Source organism: Cavia porcellus, unplaced genomic scaffold (genome assembly GCF_034190915.1).
Source record: "Cavia porcellus strain 051 isolate PalLab524CR breed Dunkin Hartley unplaced genomic scaffold, mCavPor4.1 scaffold_7, whole genome shotgun sequence".
NCBI lineage: Eukaryota > Metazoa > Chordata > Mammalia > Rodentia > Caviidae > Cavia > Cavia porcellus.
In genome coordinates this window covers 39,321,604-39,325,461 of record NW_026947490.1, presented here as the reverse complement: position 1 = coordinate 39,325,461, position 3,858 = coordinate 39,321,604, and positions in this window count along the sequence as shown.

Sequence of the window (3,858 nt, the reverse complement as noted above, 5' to 3'; positions counted from 1 at the left end):
GAGAGGTTACCTGGGAGAGGGCAGAGGCTCTCAGGCTGGGCTGGAAATGGGGCCCAGCTGACCCTCCCCTCCTATGGGCGGGCTCAGACCCTCACCCTCAAGCAGGAGTGCCAGACTCTTATCTCAAGTCAGGCCTTATCAGAGGCCACAGGAGGCCAGCAGGGAGTCAGTCTGAAAATGGCCTTATCAGAGGCCACAGGAGGCCAGCAGGGACCGGGCCTGAAGCAAGCACCCTTGCGGTTGCTTCCAGCCACAATCCTCCAGGGTTTGTCTTAGGGTAAATTCATCAGATCCCCAATGTGGGGATGGGAACAAAGGTCAGCAGACAGAGCTGGGTGTCTGAGATCATTTGGGAGCTCTTCAGGGCAGGCTGTCCTAGGAGAAGGATAGATTTCTAGGTTCATCTCTGATGGGGGCCCTTGCTGTCCCCAAGCCAGGGAGACTGATTTAGGAGTTTTTCACTTGCCCCCTGGGCTGAGTGCTGGGCAGAGTGCTGATGTGCAGGGCCATTGGCCTACAGTCAGTGTCCAGAGGCAGCAGCTGGGTGGGTGGGCCCTGCCTGAAGTATTTCCCTGCACCTTGGCTCTCAAAGCATTGGCCCATCTGTTAGTGAAATACTACAGACTATTACCTATGTCAAGTGTACCTCAGTAGGATAAATTTTATGAACTTTTTGTTTGTTTGTTTTAAAGAACTGGGTTCTGAGACCTTGTATGGTGATATAAGACTTGAATCCCAGCACACTGGGGCCTGAGGTATGGGGATCACATGTTTGAACCCAGCCTAGGAAAATTAGTGATTTAGCGAAAACCCCTAGCTAAAAGTAAAAAATAAAAGTAAAAATGGCCAGGGACATATCTCAGTGCAAAGGCCTTGGGTCCAATTCTTAGCACCTCTCTCCCAGTCCGTCATATGCTCTCTGTCTGTCTGTCTGTCTGTCTGTCTCTGTCTCTCTCTCTCTCTCTCTCTCTCTCTCTCTCTCTCTCTCACACACACACACACACACACACACACTCACATACTTATGCACACATACATATAAGACAGAAAGAAGGGTTCTAGGTGTGACAGCCCCTGAGAGCCAGGGAAGCCATGTAGCAAGTCCTGTTTTCACCACGAGGCCACAGCAGGTGCCAGTGACCAGGAAGGCATTTGTTCAGCCAGGCTGCCATCTGGGCAGGAACTGCCAGTGCCAGATGGGGATCCCTGGATCTGGAGAACTGGACTGATAGGTAGCAGTTTGGAGAAACACTTCCTACTCTGTAAACAACCTTTATGGGAAGTAGGGAAACCAGGGAGCCAGTCAGCCTTGAAGACAGTTTGGCTTGTTTGCCCGGTATGCCGTGTTCTTGTGCATGGAAGGTCACCATGGCCAGTTGGTGAAGAAAGTCTTCAATATCAAGAGCAGAGTGAAAGAGATCCCCGAGATGTCTTCCTGACAGTCTCCAGGGAGAGACTTTTTTTCCTGGTCGGTCGTACTAGGAATTGAACCCAGGGCCTTTGCAGGGCCCTAGCCTGTTTCCTTTTTCTTTCTTTCTTTTTCTCTATCTTTTACTCTCTCTCTTTTCCTTCTCCTTTCCCTTTCCTTCCTTCCACATCCTCCTCTCATTTTCTGTCTTTTTTAGACAAATTCTTCCTAAACTTCCCAGACAGGGCTAAAACTTTTGGTCCTCCTGTCTCAGCCTCAAAGAGTGCTGGGATCAATTACAGGTGTACACCATCCCTGCCAGGACCTCAAGATTTTAGGGTGAAATTACCATTTATGAACACAGAGGCATGAAGAATGGAAGCCAAGCCACAGACCAAAGGTCCCCCTGCAGCCAGCACTGTCACTACCCACGGCTGATCGACGTCCCTGCCTCTTCTCCTGCACATCTGCCACCAAAGCCACAGCACCACTCACTTCAGGGACCAACTTTCTAAACTGCCATCCCTAGAGGGACCTCTACTCCACTTTGTGTCTCCCAATCTTCTAGGATTCCGTAAGCTTTTGATTCTTTCCTGAGGAAATACAATGAAGGATTTCACTTTTTAAATTCAACATCATTTAATAAAGTAACACAGGTTCTGGATGTGCTGGCATGTGCCTAAACCCAGCACTCTGGGAGGCTGAGGCAGGAGGATCACAAGTTAAAGCCCAGACGGGGCAATTTAGGGAATTAGGAGGATCCCTCAGGAAGGAAAATATAAAAGGGGTAGAGGCTGGAGCTCAATCAGAAGGACCAGGGTTCAATCTTCAGCACCATAAATCTAAGCAAGCCGGTCAGCCCAGTGCGTTGATTTATGACCTCTGCGGGCCTCCTTGGTTCTCTTTAGGGTTTCCCACGTGGCATTCAACTTCAACAAGTCATATTTTAGCCAGTACTGTCTTATCGCCCCAGTTAATGCAGGCTTTTCTCTAGGGGGGTAATTATGTCGTGGTTTTGCTAATGCAGTGCCTAGATTTCAGAGAACAACCAGTTTTGAGATGTTTCAAATCCTAAGATTTCATTTCTCAAACCAAAAATCATTGAAGATAATAATATATGTTGATTTATTATAGTGATTATTCCTAATTAAAGCAATACTTAATGCAAAAAAAAAAAAGATGAAGGTCTCACTACATTTTCCAAGCTGGCGTCAAGCTCCTGGTTCAAATAATCTTCCCGCCTCAGCCTCCCAGCATCCCAGGATTACAAGTATGTACCACACACCCAGCCACAACTTCATTAGTTCTTAAATTCCACTAAATCTCTAAATCATTCCTTTCAAACTGTGCTTTCATCAACTGTGAAGCTGCTTACAGTTTAAAGATATTAACACCATCTAGAAGACAATGGAACAATATCTACAGAGTTTTAAAGGAAAATAATTTTGAACCAACAATTGTATATGCTGAAAAGTTAGTATTTCTTTATGAAATACTAACATTCTCAGATCCCCAAGGCTAAAGAAAAATGTCAACCAAGAATCGTCTCCAAATATTTTGCTGAGTGATTTACTACAGCCAAGAGGGAGCATGAATAAAAATGACTAAAGAGTAGAGAGACTGGATTGCAAGCATTAAAACTAGCTAAGAAGCATCTAGTGTCAGGTTGCTAAATAGAGAGTAATAAGATTACTGTAAGTGAAAAAATAGATTGGTAAGATAAATACAAAATTCATTATATATTTACTTATTTATGTATGTATTTATAGCATTTGGGTATTGGGGATTGAACCCCAGGGCTCACTTCACCCTGAGTTACATCCCGTCTTTTAAATTTTGTTTTGAGGCATGATTTTGCTTAGTCACTAAGTCGCCCAGGCAGGGCTCAAACCTGAGGTCCTTCTGCCTCAGCCCCCCAGAGTGCTGAATTACAGGTGTGCACCACCACACCTGGTTTCGGTTTTATGTTTACGTTAACCTCCTTATACGGCCACCCTGGAGACCCAGCCTTTCACTAGGAGCACACTGAAGGCTCGTGCAAACCGTGGCAAGACGGACCTTCAGGTTCTCCCGCTTTCTTCAGTGAAGTTCACGGGTCTCATTGCCACTGACAGGTGTGACACAGGTGTTCCCTTACCTATCTGAATTCCAACAAGAAGCATTTGGAAAAGTCCATGTCAAGGAATTACAAGAAGCCATCATAAAATAATTAGCAAGCAAAGCGTGGTTTTGAACGCTTATCTGGGAACAACCTGTGTTTCTATATTCGGGAATAGCATAGTACTGCAATTCTGCCTTAGAACTTTGCCCTTTAACTAGCTTCCTTTTCTTCCTTCCTTTCCTTCATCTCTTCCCTTTTCTTCCTGTGAACTAGAACCACCCTTTCTCCTTTTCTCACCATGGTAGTGCACTTAGTAATCCCGACTCTTCAGGAGGCTGAGGCAAGAGGA